The 16,225-nt window shown below is 40.2% G+C and overlaps 1 long non-coding RNA gene across 1 annotated transcript; it reads right to left on the reverse strand.

Annotated features, from left to right (window-relative positions):
- Positions 1–580: 580 nt before the first annotated feature.
- LOC132685402 (uncharacterized) lies at positions 581–15,036 on the reverse strand. Its single transcript, XR_009613079.3, has 2 exons — positions 8,651–15,036; positions 581–3,334 (listed from the first exon to the last, which is right to left on the reverse strand). It is a non-coding gene; the product is annotated as an uncharacterized LOC132685402 (long non-coding RNA).
- Between the last annotated feature and the right edge of the window lie 1,189 nt (positions 15,037–16,225).

Here is a 16,225-nt window from a genome sequence, read left to right on the forward strand (position 1 = left end):
TTGAAGCTTCTGCTGGCTCCTGGGGTTCCTTAGTGCCCCTTGGCTTGTAGCATCACTCTTATCTCTGCCTCTGTCTTCACATGGCCTTCCCCTCGGCATCTCTGTGGCTGTTTTCTACTTTTCAGCTTCTTATAAAGACATCTGCCATTGGATTTATAATCTACTGTAATACAGGATGATTTTGTCTCAAGATCTTTACCTTAATTACATCTACAAAAGCTTTTATTCCATATAAGTTAACATTCTGAGGTTCCAGATGGACATATCTTTTAGGGGTCACCATTCAGCCCACTATGGGAAGCAAGTCCTGTGTGGAAGCTATAGCTGGGCAGCATTATTTCCATATTGACCTCATTTTGTGAGGTGGGAGAAGGGTGATCCAAAAGGGGAGCTGAGAGAGAAAGGACAAATGTGACAGCTCAGGAGGCAAGCAGGTTGCAAGCAGATCAGCTATAGAAATGGGAACATATGGAAGTTGAGTGTCTGAAAATTGATACTCCTTGGAAAACCTTTGTGTCTCCCCAGGGTGACAAGTTTGAGGTGACCCAGTTTGATGATTTCGTTCAAGCTGATTAGTCTCTTGCAAGAATACAGGCCTCAGGTTGCTAGATCTCCAGTTACTTAAGAGAAAGAGAAAGTCACACTTTAAGTGATATCTCATGTTTAAATGTTGTCAACTAATTCAAAAGAAATAAACTATGTGGGCCCGAGAAAAAATGTTTGTGGGCTGAATATAGCCACTGAGATAACGTGTGCTCTATGTTTCTATCCCTACTCTTACCGTAGTAAGTAGAAGAAATATCAGTGCATCTTCCTTTGATGGCCACAAATTGATTGTCTCACCTGGAGAGCTGTATCAGTGTTCCTCAGAGAAAAGAACCAATAAAATAAACGTGTATATATATATATATATATATATATACATATATGTGTGTGTGTGTGTGTGTGTGTTTGTGTATGCTAAGAGATTTATTTTAAGAAATTGGCTCAGATGATTGTGGGAGCTGGCAAGTCCAAAATCCACAGAACAGTCTGGAAAAACCTAAACTCAGGCAGGGATTAAAGCTGCAGTCTTGAGGCAGAACATTTCTTCTCCAAGAAACCTCAGTTTTGTTCTTAACTTCCAATGGATTGGAAAAGACCCACCCACATTATTGAGCATCATCTCCTTTACTTAAAGTCAACTGACTGTGGATGTCAACTACATCCACAAAATAATCTTCACAATGAAACCTGGATTTACATTTGATTAAATTATTGGGCACTATAGCCTCACCAAGTCTATGCACAGAACTAACCACAACATGGGGCACCTGGATGGCTCAGTTGGTTAAGTGTTCAACTCTTGATTTCAGCTCAGGTCATGATCTCATGTGAAATTGAGTCTTGCATCAGGCTCTGTTGACAGCACAAAGCCTGCTTGGGATTCATTCTCTGCCTCTCTCTCTGCCCCTAACCCTCCCTTCTCTCTCTCTCTGAAAATAAATAAACTTAAAACAAAAACAACCCCCCCCCCAAAAAAAAAAACAAGTAACTACAACAGAAGCCATTGCTTACCATGTTGAACTGAAGGACCTGAGAAGAGGAATGTGACCTGGGTCACTAGCACCCCATGGTACAGAGGAAAAAAGTGAGGCACAGGAAGCTGAAGTGACTTCTCCAAGGTCACACAGCTGGCTGGGGAAACAACAGCTCAAAGCAATGTTCTGGCCTTCCAGTACAGTACTCTTTCCATTATTTTACCTTCCCAGAACTCAATGTCTCAAGATCAAGTTTGTGGCGTTTAAGAGCACAGAAAGTGCCTCAGAGGTTATACAGGCCATATTATAATGAGGTCCAGAAGCATGAAACCATAAGAATTTTGATTCCTAGTGGAGGGCATTTTCCACTACATTACATAGCCTTTCATACAAGGCAAAGATGATTGTGCTCAAAGTAAACTCATCTATGTTAATTTTTCTCTTTCAAAACATCCTTTCCAACAGGAGCTAGTTTTCTTATCATTGACTTCTCATGAGTGGATAATGGTCAACAAAACAGAACAAACAAAATCTGCACTTGTCCGATTAATTGAGAGTTGAATTTGTTGAATGCCAATCAATATTTTTCCGGAAAATTTTGTGGGTATTCACTGGTTATGTTTCTAGAACAGCTACACCAAATATCCATCAGTTCCTTTACGGACAAACCTCTCTGTTGCAGCACTGACTCTCCCAGAAAACTACAAGAATGTCTCCATTCATTAGCTCATAATGAAGTGAATTCCAACTCTAATCAATTTATGTCACATTAAAACCATTGCTCTGCTCAATCAGGTATCAGAAGTCACATTTCCGAATTACCTTTAAAGGGAATCAGAATATTGCCCCCCCCCCCATGTCCCACCTAATATGCCGCTTGGGAATAAGGATTATTTTAAGCTGAAGGCTATGGAGAGATGGCAGACACAAGGGGGGCTCTCTGCACTCCACTGATCTGCCTAAGAACAGAGCATAAATTTTTCTTCCTGATGGTTTTCTGCTTCCTGCTCCCATCCCAGGAAGGAGAGCACAGCCCTTATCACTGGAGACAGAGATGGCATTGAGATGCGTCTGCATAAATAAACCTTATTATATAACCTTATGTATCATTAGTTTCCCTTCTCTATATACCTTCCTGTGATTTACCACTCCTAGAAACCCAAACTCCTCTTCCCTAAAACCACAAAATCTCCTCTACCTTGCTGCCTTCTCCACACCCTTAATTTAAAAAAAAAAAAGAAAAGGGAGAAAGAAGAATGAATATAATTTTACAGTAGCATGGAGTTCATTGTCCCTCTAGGAAGCAAGGGATAGAATAAAGTCCGTGGATACAACATGTTCTCTGAAATAACAGTGAAGAAAAAATAATTTAGCAAATTCTATTTATTTTCACAGCCAATTCTCTCCCCACAGAATCGAGGTCTAGAATCCTGATATCAAATTTAGCAATAGCAAAATTCTTTATTTTCCAGGATAAAGAGGTTTGGGAAATGGCCAGTGGAATTTTCCAGTTCAGTGAGCTACAGGGGGGAGTGTACATTGTTACACAATTGCAATGAAGTTTAGTAATGAGTATCACCATGGAAAATTAATAAAAGCTCAGTATAGCCCAGCCCACTCAAGTAATTGTCAATTAAGTCTACAATCAATACCGAGGTAATAGCTCATGAACAAGGATAGTTGGGTACTTACTTCATTAATGTCGCAAATCGATGTTCACCATTTGGGAGTAAGTACAGAGAAATGAGCTCATATATTGGAGGTAATCATATTTGGAGAATTTGCCAGCTAGAAGTTGTCTCAGGGATCAAAGTCTGCAAATAGACAAATGTCAAGGAATGGCCCAATCTGGTTAATAAAGTGTTCTGGTTACTAGAAGGTGGAAACTTCTTTGTACCAACCTTTGATGCTGAGATCCTTTGAAAGGAGCTTAGTCTTTTTCTTACACTTGATCAATTTCCTTTTCACCTTGAGACCACTACAGGTATTTTTGTTCTTCTTATGCTATTAAAAAAATGGCCATAGATATATTTCTTCCACAGTCTTTTGTAGCAACAGAAAACCCTCCCTAAGCTAGGTCTGTTTATTCAACATGCAGACCTTCAAGAGATGTCTGTCTAGAGAAAAAGCTCTTCAGGGCCCTCATTTGTTGGAACTGTGTCTTTGCCCTACACCACCATCTATCCCCCCACCTCCGCCGACTACAATAGCACTTAAAACAAATACGTACATAATATGAAGTTAAAAATGTATTCGTAAGCCTGAAATACGCCTAATGAAAGAGCCTGATCACATAGGGTATCCCAAACAGTGAATGGTTTTTGACCTTCCTATCTAAGCTAAACTCAGTACAAATCCAGCACAATAATCATGCTGATAAATTCCACCACCCCCTTATTCTCACCCAAAGAATTTATTTTCTTGACCTTGTTGTCTGAGAATTTATGGATGTCTTTCTTGCCTCATATTCCTCACCAGAGTGTGCAGCCTGTGGCATCAGATAGGTCAGATGTGCACATTTCACAAAACCCTTGTAATGTTGTATGGAAAAGAGAGACACAGTGACAGGGCTGGGGTCACACAGTTAGCGACAGGATTGGGTCAGAGGGCCAGGAAGGGATTTTAATGGCAACCTTGTAGATTTGAGGCTTGACGGCCTTCCACACCCCTCACTGCTTTCTGAGGCATTTCATGAAGCACACGTGTTTAGAGCACTTGCACTTGGGACTCATGGAAAAGCAGATATATGGGCCAAGTGGAAATCATAGGTAAGACTTAGCCTTCAATCGAAGAGCATCTCTTTAATAGAAAAGTGGGGAAGAAAAATAGTAAGAGGTGGGGAAATGAATGTTTATTGGGCACCCACTACTAGCGTCAGGCACAGGGCCAGGTGACCCCATAACATCATCTCCTAGCTCTCACCTGAAAGCCAGGAGACAGGATTTAAGGGCCACCTTGTGTGGCCTTGGAGAAGTCCCTTAACCTTCACCAAGCTTCCATTTTCCCATCTACAAGCAATGTCAAGATCCAACAAGACAATATGCACTTGGGAAAAAGGTAAAACTCTCACCTCAAGGGCTTGATATCATCAGAGCGTAGCCCTGGTTATGTCTGCACACACAGATCTGGGTAGAAAATCCAGCCAATTTAAACCGTGTTTACAATCATTCAAGAATACCATTTTAAAAAGAAACATTATTTTCCTGTTTGATTTCGCCATGATTTTTCTTTTCCAAACCAAGTGTCCTCCCCCATGAAGAAACGACTGGGAGTTTATACTTAACCTAACAGCCGTGGAAGCATCCGCCCTTGCTAATTCTGGGGCAGCTGTAAATTGGGGCACACACACGCAGCCAAGGGAAACCATTTCCTTGTCTGTCACCTCGTATGTCAGCCATCAGTCAGGAGCATGTTTTTATGGCCCAGGAAATGGGGGACCCTGGTGGAGCCGCCAGCGGGCCCTGGCCGACCCCACCACAAACTGAACACATATTGTGAGCTTGTCTGCCGGGAGATGCTTTCTTCACAGAGTTGAAATATGAGGTGTTTACTATAACACTTCATGAAGATTCCCCCCTCATCACAAATCCCTCCTCTCTGGAGGCTTCTCTCCCCCTCATTTTGTTCTAGGAGGGTAGACGGTTGCTCCACGGAGGGCGTGAGGGGACAGTGTCCCCTGCATTCTGAGTTACTCTTTCCAGAGGTGTGCAGGATGTATGCACGTGCCCGTCTCCACCAAGCTCGAGCACTGTGGGGTCCCGCCCAGCTCTATGTTCCCTTGCTCCCCAACCTCCCCCATCCCTCTACTGTTCTAAAGTGTCCTCACCAGCACACCGTGGATCAAAATTCCTCCATGGCCCCGTCTCCTTGATGGAGTTTTGTTCAGATATGCCTAGATAATGTTCCTGGGGGGGCGGGGGGGGGTGTTTCAAGAAACAGCTATTTGAAACTCACAACTGTGTTGTCTTAGGGGCGTGTTATCTACTATCTCACAGAAAATCGCTTTATGAAGATTCATTAAAAAATTTCTTTGCCCCAGTGCTAGAAAGAGCTGGGCCTTTCCTCAGGCCCTGGCTTCTTGTTATTGTTCTAATTCTGTTTCTGTGAAGCTACCAGCTGAACTTTGTGCACTTTTCATTGGCTGCCCAGAAGACTTTGTAATTCACCTCTATTCAAAGCTACTCATTAGGGGTGTTAACCATTTACTCTAACCCTTATTTTATTTTATTTTCCTTACCTTCACATTCTTTTCCTCTGACTTCCTCATTTTTTTCACGTTTTTTTTCTTAAGTTTCTTTATTTTGAGAGAGACAGAAAAAAGCAGGAGTTGGGGAGGGGCAGAGAGACGGAGACAGAGAATCCCAAGAAGGCTCCGTGCCATCAGTGCAGACAAAGCTTGACACGGGGCTCGAACTCACAAACTGTGAGATCATAACCTGAACTGAAATCAAGAGTCGGGTGCTTACCCTGGTGAGCCACCCGTGGGCACCTTATGTTTCAATAATATATGTAGCTCTGTACGAAATTCAAAACAGCTTTTTAATTGAGTGGAGTATAGACACCTAGAAAGCAGATCCTCAGTTCCAACATTTATTGAGCGCTTACTCGATGCCAGGTACTGTGCTTGGTCCTGAAGCATGTAAAGTAACCCACCGGGCTGCCCATGGGGAGTCCAAGGCCTGGGTTTAGTGTAGTGCCTTGTGCTCCTCAGAGGCTGGAAGCTTCCACCAGGCAAACCACGCTTATGTGGAACCCTGAGGATGTGGGAGCCAGAAGCATGACAAAGAAGGTCCACCTCCTCTGGTTCTGTGGCTTCTGGGTCACCGGTTCCTTCCCACACTTCCTCCAATGTGTGGGAATTGGTTTTCGGAGTGCTGGCTATTTGTGTCTTTCTCCAGGATGCTCAATCTCCAGAGCAGTTTGTAGCCATGAACACGGGCCTAGAGAAGGATCTCAAGGAACGTTCACTGACCAGATGGATGGATGCAGAAATGCCGCTTTCCTGCTTAAATCCTCCAGTTTTTAACATCACGCTTAGTGTATACTCCAAACCCCTTGCATTGGCCTGTAATGAACTTCTTCGTCTGGCATCCATCTATGCCCTCCACCTTCTGACCTCCTTGCTCTGCTGACAACCCTCCTCCTGTTACTATTCCCAGTGCTCGGAAGGTTTGCCTCCAGGATATAGTAAGGCCAGATCCTTCTCTTCTTTCAAGTCTCAGCTCACATGTTACCATTTGAGAGGCTTTTTATTCCAATGAAAGTAGCACCACTGCCAGCCCCACCTCCATCACTATGGATTGAATGGCCCTGCTTTCTCTCCTTCATACCACTCATGTTGACTGCCGGTTCCTACACAGACCACTGAAATAGCCTGCTGATTGCACAAAGCCAAATTTATTGCTTAGTGCAGTAAGAGATACCGTTACTTTGATGGAATCATAGAAGCTTCTTAGAAGGAAGAGGTCAAGGGTGGAATATTGATAGGGTTTTGAGGGTCTAGTTTAAGGTGGGTCTTTAAATGTGGAGTCCTGATTGGAACTGTGCAAAGCATGTGATATAATAGTCTAATAGTCTAGGGCTGATCAACACAGTGAAGTGTGGGCTTTGGAGAGGACTTGAAGAATATTCAGCCTAGTTGGGTTGTTCAGAGAAGGGGACGACTACCCTGATGAGGGCTAGTGAAGAGTCTGCTGTTCAGATAAATGGATTTTCAGCAAGTTCCTAACACACACAGGAACATTGTTTGCAGCCTCATCTTTTGGGGGTCGGCTTTTGCAGAATATTGCAGTCCTGTTAATGCTGAGTACCAAATCGTTTAATCACATTACCGTGAACATAAGCTGTGTGGTTATAATAGTTTTAGTTCTCATTCATCACTTTATGAAATTATTATGTTTATTTATTTACTCTTTTATTGTCTGTCTCCCCATCACCACCTACACACAAATACAATTTCACAGGAATGTAATTCTTTTATCACATTCATTTCTGTATCCACAGTACCTACAATGGTACCTACTAAAAGGACACTTGCTGTAAAATTTGAAGAAAAATGGGGACTTTGCCAGTGCTCGACACCAGAGACCAGAATGCTGAGTCCTGAGTTGTCGACTACTTGCTCTAAAGTTCAAGCACCTCCTTTTCCATTCAGCAGGAACCTGTGCAATGGCAATGTGGGTGTTGTGTTTGGGCTAGGGTGCTCCTGGGGTCGAAGGAGTTCATTTATTTATTCACTTAATCAGTAAGCATTTCTGGAATCCTTCCTATGGGTCTGGCATGGTTCAGACTGTTGCATATCAAGCATCTGATGGCTAACTACTGTTTGTAAAATAGAAGGGTCTGAGAAGCTCTGTTCTAAATTCTCTGTATAATGGGAATTAACATGAGCACTTTTCAGCCATTAAAAGGCCTGCTAATGGAGAATATTTAAAGACAGGAAAATATATAGTATATATATATCTATATATCTATATATATATATATATAGATATATATATAGATATATCTAGTGATATTTGAAATAAAGTATTTTATATGCATACACACATATATACACATACATGTAATGTTATATGGAAAAAGCATAATAAAAACCTAATATTTGGATTTTGGTATAATCTAAATTTTATAAATATATGACTGACAATAAATCACACATACAGATGTACATATGGAATAGACCAAAATGTTAGCATGTTGTCATGGGTTAATAAATCTGGGTGGTAAAATTATGACTGGTTTTAATTTTATTTTTTGTATTTCTCTGCATTTTTTAACAGTGAGTGTATGCTTTTTAAAAATGGTGTTTGAAAATGTCACTTTTCTGTTTGAAGGTGGAAAGAATGGGAGAGTTGCCAAATACATGGTGCCCAGTTAGATTTGCATTTCAGACAAACACATTTTTTTTTTTTTAGTAGAAGTATGAACCCAATATCACATAGGACACACATATGCTAAGAAGTATTCATTGTTTTTCTGAAAGTTCCATTTAACTGGGTGCCCTGCACTTCTGTTTGTTAAATCTGGCAACCCTAGGGGGCAACCTCCTTGGGAACTTTCACAAACTTGTTACCTGTCCTCCCTGCACACACTCACCCAGCCAGATTCTGATGCGTCTCCTTACCTACCTGTCAACATTCAGAATTTGAAATGGTTGTCCCAGAAACCGGAGAATGAAAGTGGCATTGTAGAGGGGTGCTGTGACCTGACAAGGCTCTGAAGGTGTTTCAGTCACATCTCTCCTGTTCTTTCTGGTAGAACTTACTGCATTGCCCACTATGAAGACAATACTTTTGGAAGATGCCTTTATGACTGTGTTCCGACTGGGCTGTTCTCATCACTTTCATGCTCATGAAGGCACTACTGGAGCCACTCTGCAGGAAAGGGTAGGAAGGCTGCAAAGGAAGTTGTTGAGGCTGCTTGAGGCTTCTGGCCCTACAGCTAGTCCCCTGAATCCCTGGATCTTCCAATGACACTGGCATGGGGACAGAAGGAGGGTTGCCCCCTCTTGCCTCCAGAGCACAACTGTCTCGGCAAAGCCACCCATTAAAGGCCAGGAAGCTGACTGAACTGTTCCCCTCCAGGTTTACCACCAAGGCCAAGGAAGAAGTGTCTTTCTTCCAGAGGACAAATGTATCCAGAGAGAACAGCCCTCTCTCAGGAATGAAGTATCTGGGTGCCATGGCTAGGGGTTCATGAATCAGCCTGGCACTTCTGGAGAGCTGTGAGGCATCCATAGCATTACTTTTTTGGGAAACCATTGCAAAAGACCTAAAATAACCCCATGAGGCAACACCTCACAAAATAATACTGGAGATGCAAACAACTAAACATTAGCCAGGATTTGTAAACACAGACTTCAAAAGGGTGATAATTAATAAGGTGTAGGGCAAAGAGCAATAGAAAAGAAACAGCAGGCTTTTAAACAAGGCCCTGAATGCTCCAGGCCTCAGTTTCATCACCTGCAAAATGGATGGGTTGAACAAAGTGATGGGAAAGTGCCTTCTAATTTTGATGTTCTGGAACATTAATTTTGGGAATTAATTGGGGTGGGCAGTTTCTGAACCAGGGAAGCAGAAAAATGACTCAGATAAACCCAACATCATTTACTGAAGCTTTAATTATAGAAGGATTGGAGGGATTAATATTTCTCTGGTATTTATTTGGTATTGACCACTGTACATGTTAGATTGATGCTTTATAACAGCTCGTGAGGGTCAGTATTATTATCTTCATTTTATATCCAGGGGAATGGAGCCATAGGGAGGTTGAGTGACTTTCTTAAGGTCACAGAGCAGGCAAGTGCAAAGCCAGGATCAGAGCCAGGTCTGTCTTCTCCTGAACCCAAGGGCTGCCCACCACACTGTATAGACTATCCCTGGCCACCAGTATGGCTGGGTTGGAGCCAAAGTTACCTGTTCCTGAGCTCTTACCAGCGCCAGGTGAGGTACAGAGATGGAGGCAGAGGGGAGTCCATCCAGTAAGAACTACTCATCTTTCTGCTGTGATTAACTTACAAACTCTAAGTAAGAAATTGCCTACAACCAACTTTCACTCACCAGGGACAGATGCAAGGAGGTACGTTCAAGGGCCTCATCCTCTAAATTTCTCCTCATACTTATTGTCTGGTCCCTGGAATATTTTGAATAATATCCAAAGCTTTTTAGTGTGCAAGGAAAGAGTATATTTTAAATACTCTGAATCTCCTCTCCCCATCCTGTACTAAGAGAATAAAAGTAGCCTGTGAATTTCAGCCACAGACTGGTTTAATCATTTCTCATAAATAGGTTTTGACTGGGCAAGTGGGGGGAGATGTGGGTGGCATTTTTGCCTGAATGAAGTCACTAAAAGAGAAAAAGAGAAGCTGGAAATAGGAGGAGTCAGAAAGTCTAAACTGATTTCAGAGTAAATACTCAAGCAAACTTCTTTGAATATGGTGGTCAATCAAATGAATTATTTAGCTACTGTGGGCCCTGATCTTTGTGGGCCTCTAAGGGCTAGTCACAAGAAAAATATTAAGTAAAAAGATTGGAAACAAGCAATAGCAAATAATTTGGTTGGGCAGGAATAGAAAAGTTCCTTTATTTGTATGAGCAACTGCTATTTAAATATAGTGTCAGTTACTTCACTTGGAGGAAACAGATCATTTTGGAGTAGATCAACCCTTTTGGCTGTGAAAATTTAAGACCAAAAGGCATTCACCATCTTGAGCCCTTTGGATGATGTCTTAAGTTGAGTTCTCCAGGATCAGACTCCAAGATGAGAGCCATGAGGAAGTGGTTGATTAGGGAAATGCTTCCAAAGGGAATGGGTAAGGATGGGGAGGAAGCAGGACAAGGAAAGGAAGGAAATCAAGCAAGGATATGAATTAGCTTCACCCTCATCCCATGGAGGAAACTAGGAGTGTTAATTTCACTTCACCTCCAACCTGAGGTGAAGGGCAGGGCAGAACCTTAGTGAAGGGCAATTGGGGGAGGAAGCTAGATATAAATTCCCAGACATTTCTAGCTCTAAGCAAATGCAAGCCACACAGTTCCACCCTCAGGATATTCCTCTGAAGATCTACAGGCGTCTTAACTATACCTCTTTCTATACCTCTTGGAGTACAGAACTAGTCTCTGGATAGCAAGTGGGTGAATCAGATGGATCTAGACCTGAACTCTTCCCTTTTAAAGATCTGATAAACTGAGACTCTATTTCAGCTTATCAGGTCTGAATGAGTCCTACTTAATAGGAAAGGAAGTTCAAGTGAGAGGGAATTCACCATGACAACAAGATAGTATAAGTTTGTAGATGCCCCTATTAAATTATCTACCCTGGTATAGTGGGTTCACTTTGGGACATTGGCTGAATGTGTAAGGGCGGCTGTTACAACCTCAGGAGTCCAAAAGTAGAGTACATGTACACATGCATAACATTGAGATAGACTAAGGTCACCCTCAAAAAAGTACTATAGTCTCAGCTGCAAGTAACATTATAAGATCTGTAGGCAGCATTCGGATGGGAGAGCCACATCTTTTCAATGGTAGCATAGTCATTGCAATGGCATGGGATAAAAAGGGAAATTTGCTAGTGGACTGGTCATATTCTGCAATTTCTCTCTGTAGAATATCTGAAAGGTCCACTAACTAGACTAAGTGCTGGTATTCTTGGACCATCCACCCAGGAGTTTCCAAGATAAAGACATACTCTTCCTGCTGATATGAACATATGGTGGCTCAATATGTTAATTTAACTTTCAAAAACATACCTGGTGAACTTCTGATTTCTGGTCCAACAAGTAAAGAGCTTGAAGTCTTCACTCATGTCTTCATGACAAGAAAAAAGCTGAACCAAATGAAAATCAACAACTCTTCTTAGATCCAACAGAGAATTGGGTCATGGGGGAAACTGTTGCCCTGAAAACTGGAGAGACCAATAGGTGAATTCAGAGAACCAGAGCTTACATGGAGCAGAAACCCTTCACTACTGCCAGTATTGGTAGGAATTTTCTAAACTATAATTGGCAAGTTGCTGAAGGTTCAGTGTAATAAGCATGAGAGGTTGAAACTCTGAGAGGGTCCAGTTTTAGGGGGGCCCCCTACATTTGTGAGTTTTGTCTCCATGAGTTCTACCAGGTTCTCACTGTGAAGACTGGAGAAAATCCCCTCATGCTTCCAGCAGGGGGAGGGGAAAATAACCATTTTGAAACACACCCAGAGTTCACTCTTCCCCTTAACAAGACCTGCCGCCAAAGGAAACTAACTTATAGTGTCTAATTTACTGTGGTTTTACTGACGACTAACCACCCTGGGGAAAGGGAAAATACCCAACTCAGGTTTACTAAAAACCTGAAATTTAATTATAGGACTATAGATAAGTTCCCCTCCCCCTACACCTTATTACCACATCAATCCAGCTCCTGTATAATAATAGAGGATTACAGCTGAAAGAACTGCAGGCCTCAGACACTATTTAAAATGTCTAGGAAAACCCAAAATAACAAGGGAGACAAAAACAAGGACACTAAAAGATATTTTGGTCTCTGACACCACAGCTACAGCAAATAATAAACACCACCTAACTCCTAGCCAGATAAACATAAAACTTCACACTAAAGGCCTATCTAATTGAGTTCTTTTTGCCCAATACATCATGTCTGGTTTTCAGCAAAAAATTACAAGGTGAGCTAAAAGCCAAAAGAAAAAAAAACCCCTCACAGTCGGAAGTAATAAAGTAAGCATCAGAACCAGACACAGACATGGCAGAGATTTGGGAATTAAAATAACTATGATTGATATGTTAAGGTCTTCAGTGGAAAAGTGGACAATATGCAAGAACAGATGGGCAACGTAAAGAGAGATACTGAAGTTTTAAGAAGCAAAGGGAAATTCTGGGAATCAAAAACTCTGTAAAATAAAGGAAAAATGCCTTTGATGGGGTTATCAGCAGACTGGACATAGCCAAGGAAAAAATCAGTGGGCTTGAAGATATGTCAATACAAACTTCAAAAACTGAAATGCAAGGAGAAAAAAAAATATGGAACAGAATGTAACAACTATGGAACTTTTGAAAAAGGTATAACATGCATGTAATGGTAATATTAGAAGGATAAAAATGAGAGAAAAGGACAGAAGAACTATTTGAATGGTAATAATGGCTGAGAACATTCCAAATTAATGACAGTCACCAAACCACAGATCCAGAAAGCTCAGAGAACACTAAGTAGGGTAAATACCAAAAAATATTACACCAGTATATTATATTTAAACTGCAGAAAATCAAAGATCAAGAGAAAATCTTGAAAGGGCCTGAGAAGAAAAAGCAACTTACCAACAGAAGAATAAGGATAAGAATTACAACAGACTTCTTTTCAGAAACCATGCAAGTAAGAAGAGACTGGAGTAAAATATTTTAACTGTTAAAAAAAGAAAGAATCACCAGCCTAGCAATTATCAACCAGTGAAATTATTATTCAAAAGTGGAGAACAAAATAAAGACTTTCTCAGACAAAATTTGAGGAAATTTGTTGCCAGTAGAACTGCCTTGCAAGAAATGTTAAAAGTTCTTCAGAGAGAAGGAAAATGATACAGGTGAGAAAATCAGACCTTCATAAAGAAAAGAAGAACATTAGAAAAGGAATAAATGAAGGTAAAATAAAATATTTTTTCATATTCTTAATTTATCTCACAGATAACAGCTTGTTCAAAATGATAACCTTGTATTTGGAAATTATAGCTTATGGATAGCTGAAATAAATGATCACAATATTAAAAGGGACAGGAGGACATAACTTGGAATATGATGTTTTAAGGTACTTATTCTACCCATAAACAGTATGGTGTTATTTGAAAGTGGACTTGTCTTCAGTGAAAATCTATGTTTCTAACTGTAAGGCAACCACGAAAAAAAAATAGTTAAAAAGAAGTATAATCTATATGTTAGGACAGGAGAGAAAATGGAATCATATAAAATGCTAAATTAAAATCAGAGAAGGCAAGAAAAGAGTGGAAGACAAATAAATAGAAGGGCAGTGAATAGAAAAGTTACAAGTACAGTAGATATTAATCTGACTGTATCGATAACCAGTTTGACTGTTAGTGGGTTTAACAACACCCAAAGAAAAAAACACCCTACTATATGTTGTCAACAGGTAACCCACAGGTACAGATAGATTAAAAATTAAGCAATAAAGATAGACTATGCTAACACGAATCAAAATAAACTTGTATTAGCTATATTTCAGACAAAGCCAACCTCAGAACAAGGATAAGAGGGAAATTGTGTAATTGCAAAGGAGCCAATTCTCTAAAAATATAAAGCAATCTTTAATGTGCATGTGCCTGCTATACACTCGTGATGTTGACTACCCAGAGTTAGTGCAGACTTCACATATTAAAACCTCAGTTCTCCAGAAAACCTCCCTCACTTTAGACACCAGTGGCAAGGAACTGCACACCTTTCTAATCAATTGACTACAAATTCAAGGGTTCCCCTCTCCCCCTAGGTTTGATATCTTTCTAGAATGACACACAACACTCAGCTAAGTGCTTTACTTTTTTTACTTTGATTATAAAGGATACAATTCAGGACCAGCCAAATGAAGAGGTACATTGGGTAAGGTGAGCTGGGAGGGTCTGACACATGAAGTTTCTTTGTCCTTAGGACACATCACCTACCTATCATATTGATGTATGATTGCCAACCAGGGAAGCTCACCCAAGCCTCAGTGTCTAGGGTTTTTATCAAAGTTTTATTATGTAGGCATGCAAGCTCCAATCATTGGTCACATGACTGAACTCAGATCTCTTACTCCTCTCACTGCCTGGAATATCACTATGAGGTTAGAGTAATTATGATAATAGGATAGTGGCTCAAGTATAGACAAATGAATTGGTAGAACAGAACAGAGAGGCCATAAATAGCCCTATTCCATATACAGTCATTTGATTTATGGAAAACATTCTTCTTTAATTCAGTTGAGAACAGTCTTTCAATAAGTGATACTGAAACCACATCTGTAAAAAAAAAAGGACCTTAATTATTAGTCACACCATGTGTAAAAATTAATGCAAAGTGGATATAGACCTAAACTTGAAATTTTCAAGAAGAAAAAAATATGTGTGATGTGTGTTCCTGCTAATAATCTTGGTACAGGTAAAAGTTTTTATAATAGGACCAAGAAGCACTAATTATAAAAAAGTTAGTAAGTTGGAATTGATTAAAATTAAGAATTTCTGTTTATGAAAAACTTCATCAGAGGCAGGGATTTGAATCCAAAATATATTAAAACTTCCTGCAAATAAATATTACAAAGGCCAACAATTGACAATTAAAACTTAGTAAAAGACTTCAACAAGCAATTCACAAAAGAGGATCCAAATGACTAATAAGCATATGAAAAAGTACGGCGCAGTATTATTCATCTTAAAAATGAAAACTAAAACTACAGTAAAATAGTAGAATGCACCCATTAGAATGACTAAAATTGTACAAACTGGAAATACCCAGTGTTGTTGAGGATATGGAGCAACTGTAACTTGTACACACTGCTTATGGGAATATAAATTATTGTTAACATTTTATAAAACAGTATAGTAGTAATTACTAAATATACACCTGCTCTGTGACCCAGAAATTCCATTCTTAGGTATATACCCAGAAGAACTGAATGAATATACCCACGAACTGTCATATACAAGAATGTAGTGCTTTTACTCATCAAAGCCCAAACTTAGAGACCACCAACTCCTATCCATCAACAGGGGAATGAATAAATCCAGTGTGGTATATTCACATGATGAAATACATCAGCAATGGGAAAAGAGCAACTATGGATACATGGAACAGCATGGATGTATATCAAAAAATTACGTGAATAAAAGAAGACAAATTAGTACATACCCTTTGAGTCTATGAAACTCGACAGCAGGCAAAACTAATCAATGACAGTAAGAGTCAGAATGGTGATTACCTCCAGGTGGGGGAAGATGACTGGCAAAGAACTTCAAGGGAAATTTTAGGTGACAGAAACGTTCTACATCTCTTGATTTGCATTGTGTTTCAAGTGCATAGACATGTAAAAATTCACCAGTCTGTACACTTACAATTGATTAAGTGTGCTATAAATTATACCTCAATTTTAACAAAGAAGAAAAAAATTGAAGCTGAGTATTGTACCTGTAGCTAGAGAAGCTGTTCATGCTAGTTATAAAGTCAAATGT

Source organism: Panthera onca, chromosome D2, assembly GCF_046562875.1.
Source record: "Panthera onca isolate mPanOnc1 chromosome D2, mPanOnc1 haplotype 2, whole genome shotgun sequence".
Taxonomy (NCBI): domain Eukaryota; kingdom Metazoa; phylum Chordata; class Mammalia; order Carnivora; family Felidae; genus Panthera; species Panthera onca.